The following is a 14,341-nucleotide window of genomic DNA, read 5'->3' on the forward strand; positions in this document are numbered from 1 at the left end:
CACCTGGCCCTTACGTACCTGCCCAATCCCTCCACCTGGCCCTTACGTACATGCCGAATCCTTACACCTGACCCTTACCTACCTGCCCAATCCTTACACCTGGTCCGCCGTGCCTCTCCTACACCTGTACTTACCTTGAGGAGTGAGGATGAGAAGCGTGAAGAGGGTGAAGGGAAGGGTTACATCCATCTTGCTGGCGGTCACACTCGTCATCGAGGACAGAGATAAGAACACTTCCTCGAGGGGCCGAGCAGCACCACGCCGTCAGGGGGCAGCAGGAGGCGCCGCCCGTCAGGAGCTGCGAGCCGCGCACTGAGTCACTTTGCAGGTCACTTTTTTTCTTCTTCCTCTTTAATTGTTTTTTTTGTCTCTTTACACGTCACAAGATGTAGTTCATGAGGGGAAAAATCATCGGTCTGTCTCTACGTCTGAAGTTTCCAAGCACCACTTTGTCCTTTTTTTTCTCTTTTTCTCTATTTTCTTCACTTTTTTCGTCCTCTACTTTGGGTTTGTTTAAAGTTTATTGGGCTCTTAGTTGAACCTTAAGTGCCTCGCTCCTTCACTGCCTCGCGACGCACAGCTCACCGGCGAGAGGGTCTGTTCATGTCTCTTTCTCTCCTCGGGCTGAGCTGCGGCTGCTAAAACTCACACTTTCTGTCGCTGTGGAGACCAAGTGCTGCGTTAATCAAAGTCCCTGTGTGTCTGTATGTATGTATGTATGTATGTGGGTGTGAGTGTGGGTGTGGGGGGAGATGGGGGCTGGCTCACACCTCCACCGCCGCACACTACCTCACACGTCCTAACGGTGCGGAAGCCAACGGTCGCATGCTACGTCTGTATGTATGTGTGTGTGTATGTGTCTGTGTCCGCCGCCACCATAGCTGCACCTGGTGACGCCGCCGCCGCCCCCGCCGCCCCATAAACACGCGCCGCGCCTCATAAAATCAAGTTTGTAATTAACTATGATAAGTAATTACGCCGATTTCCAATTATCTCACGTGATTTCAATAAGTATTCCAATATTGACGACTTCATCCATTTTAGTACATTACGGTCGGGAGAAGTGATGATAGTGCTATTTATTCCAACGCGGAGACCTTTTACTACTTTTCTTGACCTTAATTTTTCTTCCCTAAAGTTTTTTAAGGAACCAGTGTGTATACTCGAAGTCATTAATTTTGTTCTGTCACCCTTCACGCAGAGACCTTTTAATGCTTTTTTTTACCCTAATTTTTCTTCCCTAAAGTCTTCAAAGGGACGAATGTGTATACTCAAAGTCATTAATTTTGTTTTGTCATACCCTTCACGCAGAGACCTTTTACTGCTTTTCTCGACCTTTAATTTTTCTTCCCTAAAGTTTTCTAAGGGACGAATGTGTATACTCGAAGTCATTAATCTTGTTTTGTCATACCCTTCACGTAGACACCTTTTACTGCTTTTCTCGACCTTTAATTTTTCTTCCCTTAAGTTTTCTAAGGAACGAAAGTGAAAGTGAAAGAGGAGGGTATTTAGACACCTCTCCCCCCGAAATTGACGTCTCTTTCGTCCACCTCTTTGGATTCTTTTTAGGAGCAGCGAGTAGCGGGCTTTTTTTTATTATTGTTTCCTTTTTTTGTGCCCTTGAGCTGTCTTCTTTGTTGTAAAAAAAATACTCGGTCATTATTTAAGTCGTGGCCTGCCGTGTCACTGTTATTTGATTATTAAGACAAGATTATATTTTCATCAACCTTTTCTTTTCACTCCTAATTGTTTTCTCATCTCGTTCTGTAATCCGAGAAACACAGTCGTATAATGTTATCTAATTCCTTTTTTTCTCGTGGTGCTCTGCCTGCCTCTGCTATATAATTATACCGTATATCGTCACCTAATTGTGTATCTAATTTCGCAAACCGTTGAATTTCCCGAGGCATGTTAATGGGACACATGGATGACATAACTTGCCCGGTCCGTTGATACGTTATTAGTCGGGGAAATATAGAGGTAGCCCGGACCAGTGTTATGGAATATTTTTTTATTTGATTTTACACTCCAAAAGATGCCCTCTATAGAAAATTTTTATGTATTTGTATATATGTTTCCTTATGTTACCATGTCTGTATGTATGTATTAGTGTATGTATATATGTATGTATGTATGTATGTATGTGTTTAAATGTGTCTGTATGTACGTTTATAAGTATGTATGTAGGTTTTGGATTCACATATGTATTTATTCACTTGTCTTCGTGACCAAAACGCGGGACTGAGATACGAATGTCGATAGATTGCCACTTTAGCTTTGAGCCACTGTTTCCTCGTTTTGAGAACTACAACACAATTTCGACGTTGCTACACAACTCATCAATTTGTCATTATAAAAATTGTAATTGTGCAACTGTTACATGCGAGCGTCGATGTAACCTGCGTCGTGGACGGAGTTTGATCCTTTGTTTTCACTTGCTGACAGGTGGCGTTTTTGTATTATTATTATTATTATTATTATTATTATTATTATTATTATTATTATTATTATTATTATTATTATTATTATTTTATCACTTTCCCTCGAGGTTCTTGGCTTAAAGGGATTACGAATGATATGATTGAAAAGGTTGCATGAGCTCTAGTTAAGTAGAGATCAGTGTGCACGCACCCACGCACACACAAGAATTTACAGAACTGCAAGAATCTTCTCTATGCCCTTTGTCTGTATATGTGCATGTATATATGTATGTATATATGTATTCATGCACTTGTGAATATATGAGTACATGTATATATTGTATAAAGGCATGAATTTACATATGTATGTATGCATATATGTATATACGTCCTTATGGTTGGATGTACGAAGGAGGGCCTCGTACTATCCCGTCCGTGGCACAGCCTGTTCTTGACATACGGACGAGGTGCGGCAAGGGATTACACTGCGCCTGAATTTATGGTAATTAAATTTATGTGCGAGTGAGTGTACGGCGCAGAGTGCAAGAGTGAGAGCGTGACGGACCTGTTCCCGAGGCTCAGAGTGCGTGCGAGCTGAGCTTTGGTGGAATATGTTTCCACAACTCTATTTGCTCCAAAAAAGGAGAGCTTTTTTCCAGCGGACCGTGCCGAGTTTAAGGCGTTATCTCTCTGCTGTTTAAGATTCTGGTCGGTTTTACTTTTCCTTCCATTTGAGGGCTTAAAAGTGTTTTCTTTCTCTCATGCCATTTGAAGTTTTAAAAGCTTTTCCACAAGCCTTTGAAGTTCTGGTGAGGTTGATTTCGTAATAGGTCTTCAGGGAACGCACACTCGGTGTCTGATTTAGATGCCTCCCTTTCGAGCAACACGTTTTCCTCGCCTCCATTTTCCTGCTCGTCAAATCACGCCCCAGACACTTCCAGGAAGAGGAACGTACATCCCTGTTTGACTTTTCACACCTCTCGTAAGATATTGCTCAATGCCTCTCGTGAAAAATGGTAACTTGTGCAGCCTCCGAGCCCTGCACAGACACCCACAGACGCACACAATCCTGGCACTGCACTCACGTTTCCCCTCTTCCACACGCCTCACATCCACTCAACAACCTTCTATTAAACCTGAAATTATTTTAAAACCATTATACTCACTGACTAAACATTCTTTTTAAAAAAATGTCAATGAATATAAACGTTTTCAGTGACACACACACACACACACACACACACACACACACACACACCTGTCACTTAACGCTCCAGCCCGCCTCTTGATAGCTTCCAACATTATAATATTATTGCAACGTTTGCCTATAACTGGTGAGCCCTGAAGGCCAGGCAGCACATCTTTATCGTTACTAGTGTTGTAGTTAACGATAATATATAATAATAGTTGTTATCGTGGTAATAATAATGATGATGATAATAATAATAATAATAATAATAATAATAATAATAATAATAGTGAAAATGATGTTAATAATGACCATAATAAAAAAAAACTAATATTCGGGAAGACAATGTTTATAAGTATGCCTTCATCATCTTGCTTCGTGTTGTTAATCGGGTCAGGCTCTATGGATAACCACGCACAATACTTATCTCGTGACCATACCGAAGCCACCAGTCAGAGAGCCTCCAGTCCTCGGTGTCCGTAAGGGAGGCTGAACGGGATCACACGAGAACATAATCATTTGTGGTGTTTTCCTGCCTCTGTCTCAGTCTGTCCCCGAGGTATGTAATGGAAGTGGTAGAGAAGGAGGAGGGCAAGGAGGTTAAGGAGTAGGAGGTGAAGAAAGAAGAGGAGGAGGAGGAGGAGATTAACGTGTATAAGTAAGTGTTTGAAAAGGACTGAAGTAGAGAGTTGAACAAAACATTACATATAAATGAAGAGGAAGAAAAAATGAAAGTAGGAAAATGACATCAGAAAGCACCCCAAAAGAGTTAAGAGGAAGAAGAAGAAGAAGAAGAAGAAGAAGAAGATAGAGTAAAAGAAAAAAAGAGCAGAAGTAAAGAAGATACGTCAATGCGATCGGAGAAACTAAGTAATATATCAATTGAGAGAGAGAGAGAGAGAGAGAGAGAGAGAGAGAGAGAGAGAGAGAGAGAGAGAGAGAGAGAGAGAGAGAGAGAGAGAGAGAGAGAGAGAGAGAGAGAGAGAGAGAGAGAGAGAGAGAGAGAGAGAGAGAGAGAAATGAATGTCTAACCACGATGCTCTATTCTACGATATTTTTTCTCCACCACCACCACCACCATCAACACCACCACCACTACCACCACCTTTGCTTCCACCTCCACCCACGTACACGCTCTTCGCTTTTAATGTTACCCCCCCTCCACCCCCTTAGCCCCCCCCCCCCCTCCCTCCCCTCCCAAACTATGCCTCGGCTTGTCCTCGTTCACAGTTCCTTTCACCGGGTATCCTTGCGCTCTTTGATGCCTTCTCGTCCTCGTGTAGCGGCCGCCGCCTCTTCATTCTCGCCGGTTCCTGCGCCAGAGTGTCTCGTGTCTCGCCTCGTGGACTTTCATCTGCAGCGTTTAATGAAGTGGCCGGCCGTACAGGAGGCGCTTCCATTGGGCTACTCGTGTGTGTGTGTGTGTGTGTGTGTGTGTGTGTTGAATGGGGAGGGGAGGTGGGGAAGGTTGTGTAGGTGGGAGGGGGTGAGGGTGGCTGTGTGTGTGTGTGTGTGTGTGTGTGTGTGTGTGTGTTTTCCATTTAAGACTTAGTGACTCTTATTCCTTACTCCAATTTTTTTTTTGTCCTATCTATTTAGTTTTTTTTTAAGCCTCTGATTCCTCGAAGTTGTTTGATATATCTTGTTTTCTTTGCATCACTTTTAACATGCCTTTTTACTTGGTGCCTCGTAAAAAATGTTTAATGATGTAGATTTCGACGTATAACAATGTCCAAGTCCAAATGCGTTTTCTCCTCGTCGGCTTCATTTGTTTTCCAGTTCCGCAATAAAAGACAACGATTCCGGATCTTCCCGAGCAAAAGAACGAGTACTTTGCGTCTCTTTCCAATCCTCTTAGAGACTGACGACCCGCAACATTACAATTTCCTGGTAGCGCCGAAGATACTATTTGTTGCGATCCATCCCATAGCTTCGAGGCGCCTCTTGTTTGCTTCTTTTTCTATATCCTCGTATTTTTGTTGTTATATTTTCTTCAGACAATTCATTGCCGTTAGTTTCCTTATAATCTATCTAATTATCTATGTATCTATCTCTCTGTTTCTGTCTCTTTCTATCTCTCTATATCTTTCTATCTCTTTATATCTATCTCTATATTTATCTATCTCTATGTACCTATTTGTCTGTCTGTCTATCTCTCCATTTATTTATCTATCTATCTATATCTTTTTCTTTGTCTAAACATATTCCTCATAAAACTGAAATTCGTTTGTGTAGTAAATCATTATCGGAAAACTCGGCTTTTCTGAAGAATCCCCCAACGAGTACTGACGAGGATGTGATCACCTTCCTTACCTACTGATCTACCATTGCTATTCCATGTCCAGCAGCGCATGTCTGGTACCTAGCTAATACATTCGATTATCAACCTGGTAGATTGCTCTTGACCTACCCCTGTCTTCCACAAAGCAAAAATGGGAGCTAGGAAGCCTCAACTCCACTCCCCAAAGACACCCTATCGGATACAGGGGCTTCGGAGACTTTGCACTATACCCGTCATAGGTGGCCCACTCGCTCGATGTATATAAGCGTAAAAAGGAAGCCCGCTGAGTGGCCAGGTCCCTCTCTCCCACCAGCAAGACTGGATCAAGGTCGGAAACTAAGCTCGGATCACGTCCTTAACCTAACTCGACTGATCTCCTGTATAGCCTTTGAAAATAGCTGATATGAGAGGCGGAAGCAGCTGAAAACATGGACCTCTCGAGAACACCCCGGGCCTTGTAGAACGAATAGCAAAGTTTGGTTGTCAGTCTTCTTTTGTTCATGTAACTTAAAGCCAGTGGGCGAATGTACAGTAAGCGAAGAGTAAGGTATAGGTTTTAATATTATTTTGTTCATGTAATCTTAAGTCATTGTGTGAATATAAGTACCTAAGTAAGCGCGTTCGTCAGTTTGTATGATCACCTCCAAGACTTCCCTGCGTCTGCGGTCTCTACTAGTCTGGGCCTCGTAAAAAATGGGTCTCCGGTAGATCGTGTGCGTTGGGGTATTAAGAGATGCTGGTTTACGCCACACTATCGCTGTTTTGTGTGTCCAGAGAGAGAGAGAGAGAGAGAGAGAGAGAGAGAGAGAGAGAGAGGGGGGGGGGGGAGAGGGAGAGAGAGACCCCAACACTTCTTTACACATAGGAAAAACGGAACTTCGAGACTTTTATGCAGAAACTCGTTGGGGATTGGAAAGGAGAAGCCAAGGGACGAGCATTAGTCCGGAGCCTTATTAGTGGGAGTGCGTCCTAGATGAAGAAAGGGAGGAAGGAAGGGAAGAGGCAACCAAGGAAGGAAGGAAGGAAAGAAAGAAAGAAAGAAAGAATAAATGAATGAATGAAAGAAGAAAGCTAGGCGTGAGGTTATGAAAGAATTAAAGAAGTAAAGCAAAGAAAGACAGAAAGATCACTGAAGGCCGAAGAAAAGAACAAATGCCAATGGATACTCCTACGGAAGAGGAAACAGTAGACAGAAGTTAAGGAGGAGGAAGAGGAAGAAAGGAAACAATAGACGGAAGTATAGGAGTAGGAGAAGAAAAAAAATGGAGCAGTGGACATAAATAGAAGAGGAAAAAGAAGAGAACAGTAGATAGATAATGAAGAAGAGGAAGAAGGAACAGTAAAAAAAGATATGAAGAGGAGAAAGAAGGGAACAGTAGATAGATAAGGAAAAAGAGGTAGAAGGAAGAGTAAAAATATATGGAAATGAGAAAGAAGGGAAGAGTAGATAAGAGTGAAGAAGGAGAGAGAAAGAACACTAGATACAAGAGGAGAAGAAGGAGAAGGAAAGAAAGAATAAAAGGAATAGAAGATAAGGAAAGATTAGGAAGAAGAGGAAGAAGGAACAGTAAAAAGATATGGAGAGGAGAAAGAGGGGATGACTAAATAAAAGTAAAGAAAGAGAAGAGAGCAAAGAACACTAGATACAAGAGGAGAAGAAGAAGGAGAAGGAAAGAAAAAAATAAAAGGAATCGCAGTAACCAGAGCAGAAGGGGAAATTGGAGAAGAGACTGATACAGGATGGAGAGAGAGAGTGCGAGAGAGTGAGAGGACCGATAAAAAAAAGCCAAGATGAAAATACACGCTTGAGTAAAGTTAATCTTGAGAGTGACGTGTTTGTTGGTGTGAAGTTTGGTATTGACATCAGCGGAGGGAGCATTGCGTCCGAGGAAGGAGGGAAAGATGAGGGAAAAAAGAGCATGGCTGGGGTGAGAGGAGGAGAAGGAAGGGCAAGGGTACTGAGAGAGGGGGAGAGAAAGAGAGAGAGAGAGAGGGGGAAAGATGAGGAGGAGCAGGAAGGGCAAGGGTACTGAGAGGAAGAGAAAGAGAGGGAGAAGGGGAAGAGATGAGGAGGAGCAGGAAGGGCAAGGGTACTGAGAGAGAGGGGGAGAAAGAGAGAGAGAGAGGGGGAAAGATGAGGGAAAAAGAGGTTGGTTGGGGTGAGAGAAGGAGGAGGGGAAGGGACACCGAGAGAGAGAGAGAGAGAGAGAGAGAGAGAGAGAGAGAGAGAGAGAGAGAGAGAGAGAGAGGGAGAGGGAGAGGAGAGGGAGGAGAAAAGGGAGAGGAAGAGGCCAGTGTTGGTGAGAGGGAGGAGGCGTGGACCGAGGCAGGAGCGGCAGGGAGTTAGGAAATTGAGATGTGAAGTGAAATTTGTTCCCGAAAACTCTGCTGCAAGGAAGAAGGAAAGCAAAAAGAACTGTCAGGTACGAAAAAAAAGTAAGATTATATGTATTCAAAGTTTTAAGAGATCCCGCAAAAGAGTCCACGAAACTCGATGCATAAAAGAATAATAAGTTACGTAAATGATATGCGTGTGCGCCAGAAACCTTAAAAAAAAAAAAACCAGCATATATTTATTTATTTATTCACTTGTTTATTTACTCACCAAGATAATAATGTAATAGTTGGAATATAATTGCGAATGTTCAACGCCGCGAACAAGCTCCCGGGCCCAACTTTAGATTATCTCCGGAACAAGCTAGCAGAAAGTTACGTGGCGTGTAACGACAATTTACACGTATTAATATAACGTACCCATTACAAATATTAGAAAAAGTGTGTTGATTGTTTTCCTTTTGTTTTGGTCAATGAATGTGATGGAAGGGAAAAAAAGTTGAAAAGAGAAAAAAGCCGGAAAAGGACATCAATGTATATAAAGATCCATTCTGTGTACGTGTGTGTGTGTGTGTGTGTGTGTGTGTGTGTGTGTGTGTATGTATGAGAGAGAGAGAGAGAGAGAGAGAGAGAGAGAGAGAGAGAGAGAGAGAGAGAGAGAGAGAGAGAGAGAGAGAGAGAGAGAGAGAGAGAGAGAGAGAGAGAGATTACTGTTGCCCCTCGTGTTAGTGGCTACAGAAAGCAGTGCCGGGAACAAGTTGAAACGTCGCGCGGCTTTCCCCTCCTCGCGAGACCCTTGAGGCCAGGGGAGGTTCACTGCTGGGGTGGCGCTGCTCCTCGAGGCGCTGCTCCTCAAGGCTCCCCCCCCCCCAAGGCTCGCCACCGCTGATGCCACCACCACATCGATTGGTGTTTTGTGGTCGTGAACTCAAAATAAAAATTAAATGATTATTGAGACAGATGAATCACTGTTTACGGCCACTGTCTGTGATGAACAAAATTGTGGAGCGAAACGATAATCCTTGTAATTATCTTTGTTTGTACGTCAGAGTAAAGGAACCACACGTATGAGAAGTTCCAAATAAATACAAAAATCTCAAAGGAAATATCTTCCAACCGATTAACGACGGGTTGGAAAAGAAAAATACTGAAACAACAACAAAGAAAGAGCAATGTCAAGACAAGTGGGTAGGTAGACTTTGGGTTGCACGATTTCATGAATTTCACACCTGGCGCGTGGCAGTGCGTGCCTCGCTGGGCTCAGTGTCCGCACGCCTCGGACGAACCAGGAACAAGATCAGGGAAGGCATCGCCAGGCTGTCGGTCGGTCAAAGAGTCCAAGTCATTCATAAAACGACACAGACACTTTCTTCATTTCCCATTCACCCACACACTCAATAAGGCAACCAATCACCATCCTGCCAACCAGTTCATCCATCCAACCATTCATCCATTCATCCACTCATTCTCCCATCTGTGCATTAAAAGTCAGCCACCCATTCATCCATCCATCCCGCGAGCCATTCAGTCATCCGGAGCCAAGGCGCGCGCCGGCCGCTCCTCAAGACGGGAAGAAATATTGCCCGTCTGAAACCACTTGTTGAAATTAAAGCAAGTCATCAAGACAAACTTACGATCAGCTTCCTTCGGAATGCACGAAGAAAGCTAAGAGTAAAGAAAACACTTCCTCGTCAGTTGGTATTAATAACGTTTTTGTTCCCGCACATCCCGAGGCCTTGTTTTGGTGCACCACTCTGTTCTTATTTTCTTGTGGGATCAAATTTAGAACAGTCAGTAAATACCTTTATCGTAATATTCCGTTAATATTCTTTTTCATATGAGTCGAAGCAAAACTGTCACCGCTTATGCAAATTTGAAACTGCAGTGCAACTCTACACCGCCTCGTCCTCTGTTCTTAAGTTCAGATCTGTGTTTATTAGTGTATTCTATTAAGTTTAAAGTCAACTGTCATTCAGTGTTAAGAGTATAAACTTTACAGTATTTGCAACATTAACGAATTGTTGCAGTGCACCAATTCACTGCTTGCCTCTGTTAATAATCCCAATACAAGGACAAAACAGTATCTTAGGATTTTCAGACAGTTCTCAATTCCAACTACAGTATAAAACTTTTCCTTGCAGTAGTTACTTTTTATAGACCAGAGTACAAGTGCCTCGCAATGCTCATGGGATCACAGCAATGCACTCACGGCCTACACACGCACACACGCTGTTTTCTTGCGATATTGTGTTTGAGGGCGGCTGTGGCGGGGGCGTGGGTGGAGATATAGAGGGGAAGGGAGGGAAGAAGGGAAGTAAAGAGGCGCGGGGGTGGCCGTGCGCGTGTAGGTGCGACAAGAAGTTACGCGACGAAACTCCCGGTGCAGAGAGGGCGCTAACCACACGTCCAACTCACAGCAAGGCCGAAGCGCGACTGTCGGAGCACGTCTCCCCTCACTCTTTGCCTCTCTCCCTCTCTCTCTCTCTCTCTCTCTCTCTCTCTCTCTCTCTCTCTCGACACACACACACACACACACACACACACACACACACACACACACACACACACGGTGTTTTAATGACTCCTTCCGTTCAGAAGAGAAGAGAATCTGCATTTCGGTGAGAGTAGTCTTGTATTTTCTCCTTTCCTTGCTTCGAATTTTGTAGATGCAGACTGCGCTGCTTGGATCATGTATCTTGTGAGAACCTCGAGATCATTGTCTTCATTATTTGTTGACGAGACTCTGTAAGCTCCTGCCAAAAGAAAACTCAAATATCTTTTTTAATCTGCTCCTGAGACGACGGTACTCGAGCTCAGGCTTTTACAGGCGAGGGTCGGCGTCTTGCTGCTGCACCAATGCTTTTCTTGGTGTGTAACTCTTTTATTGTCTTGCCGTGTCACTTTGCCCTTCTCCTATGCATTCGTTCCCTGTGTTTGTCCCCTCCTGTCTCTCGTCCAGGACGGCCTGCAGTCGTTAAGACAGAGGGGAGAGGTCCGCCAGCCTTGTAAAATGGGCGAGCGACGACATCTGGGTAAGGCGGCGAGCAGATAAAGTTGAGTGTTCCGTAAGTCTGCCGAGTGGAGGCGCGGCCCTGAAAAAGAAAAGAAAAGAAAACCAAGGTTGAATTTTCCAGCTACCCCTTATTTGATCCTCGGTGTGGATGCTCAGCAAATATTTCAAGATAACCGACGAACAAGGACTCGGCGCCCCATTGCCGATCTCTGGAGGCGTGTTGTCCTCTGCATTATTGGTTGCTCCGTCGCGCTGGAGGAAGCGACAGGGGAGGAATTCACTTCTTCGTTGTGTTCAAGATTCAGTGACTCGTCCTCGGCGTGAGGCACTGCATGCAAGTAACAGTGGAGACGGCGGGGAGGAGCAGAGGTTGGTCTCAGGCGTCGCGAAGGGGAAAAACTGGAGTATTGAATATCTTTTAGTGTTTTTACGTGTCGCCAAGTGTGGGAGTTGAAGGGGCTGTCGAGACCCTGTTACTTTCGTCCTTACGAGCGTCGTGCAGATGGCCGACTTTTACCACCTCGACGAATATTCTGCAACACCACTGACCTTTTCGAGTTATCCCTTAGGTGTTCAAAAGACTTGAAAAAAACAGTTTATATCTTGAAAGCATAGCTGGGTGCCTAGGCTTTTAATAGGTCAAGGTCCTCAAATCACCTCGGTCGGTCAAGGAAACACACGCCCTTTTGAATGTATTTCCATTTTGTCAGCGATGCCCGGCAGTGCCATCGAGGTGAGGCTCTCTCTTTATCTCCGTTAATGTGAGTGAGTATTTATTTCTACGGTGACGCATCGGCTACGCGGAAAATTAATGGAGTGTGTTGGTGCGCGCTGAGCTCCTCCAACAGGCTCCAGTAATGCTCCTTCGGGGAACTTCCCGTTAGGCTTTTATATATTATATTATTCTTTCTCGTATTACTGGACAATGGATATTTATGTTTAGCATATTTCTCTTTTCTATTTTCATTTTGTCACTGTTACTACCTCCACTATTACTACTACTACTACTACTACTACTACTGCTACTACCAGACTACCACCACTACTACTACTACTACTACTACTACTACTACTACTACTACTACTACTTTTTTCATTATTGCCTAATACTGCATCAACAATCACGGGCTACTGGTACTCCCGGTACTTCCATATTGCCGCTGCCGCACCACTGCTACAAATCCATTATTTTTTCAGCATTTTGTAAGCATTCAATATAAGTAAAACTACTATAATAGCCATCATTCATGAGTCGAGCATTACCGCCGTCATGTATCTCCAGGTGGCGGCGCCCCCTCCCCCCTGCCTCCCCCGTGTGCCGGTGCTCATACGCCTGTGTGCTGGGCGGGACGTCGGCGTTCCGTTGAGCTGTGAGGTAAACATGTATTATTCATTTTTTCTTTATTATTTTCCCTGCAGTAGAGAAGTTACATACTGACTGCTTAATGTATAATATTTTCTTTATTTTTTAATTATATTGTTTTGTTACTTTCTGTACATCATTCTGAGTTTTATTATGCATTTTTTTTTATAGCTTTTAATAACACATTAGACTATGATGAATACTTTTGTTAGCAGTGGTCCAGGGAATGGCGAGGTGGTTACGCTCACCCTGTACGGAGGAACAGTTCCTTCATGGTCCGTTTAGAGGCAGGATGCAGCTATCTCCAAGACACCTGATTTCCCCCACGCGAATCTGCCTTTCCATCATCTAAGTAACGGCCCAGTAATTTGCTGATGAAGAAAAAAAAAATCCTTGACTTCTTTACAAAAGTTTAGTTGCTGCTCTCAGGACACATTCCTTACTTCCTCCCTTTCCTGTGACCTTGACTTCTTGGACTCCTGACTTCTTGGCTTCCTTCTCCCTCGAGTCCCCACGATTCCCTCGACTCGTCTTGTTCGTCTCCATGAGTCTCCCGCCGAGCCCTGAGCCCCTCCTCTAACACCGCCGCGCTTGCCAACGCCACGCTCGCTCGTTTTTCGCTAATTTGGTGCAAGGTGTGTGTGCTTGTCAGGCTATTTTGGGCTATGATGGCGGGTTTGTCCGAGCATTTTCTTAGGAGTATTTTCTGGTGTGATTAGATTTTTTTTGTGTGCGTTTGTGTCCGTGTCTGTCTGTCTGTCTGTCTGTCTCTCTGTCTGTCTCTGTCTGTCTCTGTCTTGGTCTCTCTCTCTCTCTCTCTCTCTCTCTCTCTCTCTCTCTCTCTCTCTCTCTCTCTCTCTCTCTCTCTCTCTCTTTCCCTCTCCCTCCCTCTCATAAGCTTTCCCTCCCTGGTAGTGGTTGGATCTCTGTGTCATCGTGGTAATCATGGATGTGACTTTTCTAATTCACAACCGACGGGGAGTCACGCAAGTTGTCAGGAGAGATTCATCGGAGTCCAACGTCTTTCCCGCATCCACACGTTAACGTCATGAAGGGGATGAAAGACCTAGATATTAAGGAAATGATGAATATGATTTGAAGACAGGGGAGAGAGAGAGAGAGAGAGAGAGAGAGAGAGAGAGAGAGAGAGGAGAGGAGAGGAGAGGAGAGGAGAAAAGAAAAGAAAAGAAAAGAGAAGAGAGAGAAGAGAAACGAGACGAGACGAGACGAGAGAGCATAGCAAACTCAGTGGAAGGTTGCCATGAATCTCTTTATACAACGCAAGACTAAAAATCCTGCAAAATATGAGTATAAGTATCTAAGATCGTCCTCGGGAGCTGGAGGTCAAGTGTGAGAGCCTGCAGGAGTAAGGGTGAGGAGAGGAAGAAGGAAGAACCGACCCAACGCAAAGGAGAAATGAAAACCCAGGACGTAAAAAATAAAGAAGAGAGAGTTAGAGAGAAAGAGAATAGAAAAGATAAAAGCTCAAACACGGAGAAAAAAAGGACAGTGAAGGTTAGGTCACGGACAGGATGCAAGAAAAGGACAGGAGCCAAACGGATAGGAGAAGGATAAGACAGCAGGACATAGAGTAGAGGATAGGATAAGTGGCAGGGAGAGAACAGACAAAAAGGAAATAAGCAAAAGGAAAGTAGGATATATCTAGGTAAGAGGAAGGATTGCTTGACTTAAGGAAAAGGAGACAGGAAAGAAGAACGTATGGGAAAGAAGAGAAGAGAAG

General features: G+C 44.1%; 1 long non-coding RNA gene across 1 annotated transcript; it reads right to left on the reverse strand.

The window, feature by feature from the left end:
- Positions 1–204: 204 nt before the first annotated feature.
- Positions 205–10,655, reverse strand: LOC126986954 (uncharacterized). Its single transcript, XR_007740279.1, has 2 exons — positions 10,590–10,655; positions 205–660 (listed from the first exon to the last, which is right to left on the reverse strand). It is a non-coding gene; the product is annotated as an uncharacterized LOC126986954 (long non-coding RNA).
- Positions 10,656–14,341: the final 3,686 nt, after the last annotated feature.

This window comes from Eriocheir sinensis, chromosome 1 (assembly GCF_024679095.1).
Source record: "Eriocheir sinensis breed Jianghai 21 chromosome 1, ASM2467909v1, whole genome shotgun sequence".
Lineage (NCBI taxonomy): Eukaryota > Metazoa > Arthropoda > Malacostraca > Decapoda > Varunidae > Eriocheir > Eriocheir sinensis.